Source organism: Penaeus monodon, chromosome 22 (genome assembly GCF_015228065.2).
Source record: "Penaeus monodon isolate SGIC_2016 chromosome 22, NSTDA_Pmon_1, whole genome shotgun sequence".
Classification (NCBI taxonomy): domain Eukaryota; kingdom Metazoa; phylum Arthropoda; class Malacostraca; order Decapoda; family Penaeidae; genus Penaeus; species Penaeus monodon.
In genome coordinates, this window is record NC_051407.1 from 17,890,305 (window position 1) to 17,890,619 (window position 315).

Below are 315 nucleotides of genomic sequence, written 5' to 3' on the forward strand. Positions count from 1 at the left end.
GAAAAATGTTTGGATTCCCTCATGTAACACAAGGTTTAAGCTAAATGATTAAAACTACGATACGATAACTAAAAAAAAAAATTAACACCTCATCTTAGTAAATATGTTCTTTTCAAAGCTGATAAACACAGTGTTTGTTTACTTTATCAGACTTTACCTTTGATCTATTTCGTTCACTGACTCATATGCACTTTTTAAAATGCTTTTCTTGATCGCTTTGCATCCTGTAGTTGGTGGATAAAATACATTTCATTTAGTTCTACAAGATGATATAGACAATTTGCTGTGAACCTTAAAACCCTACAAAATATGTTA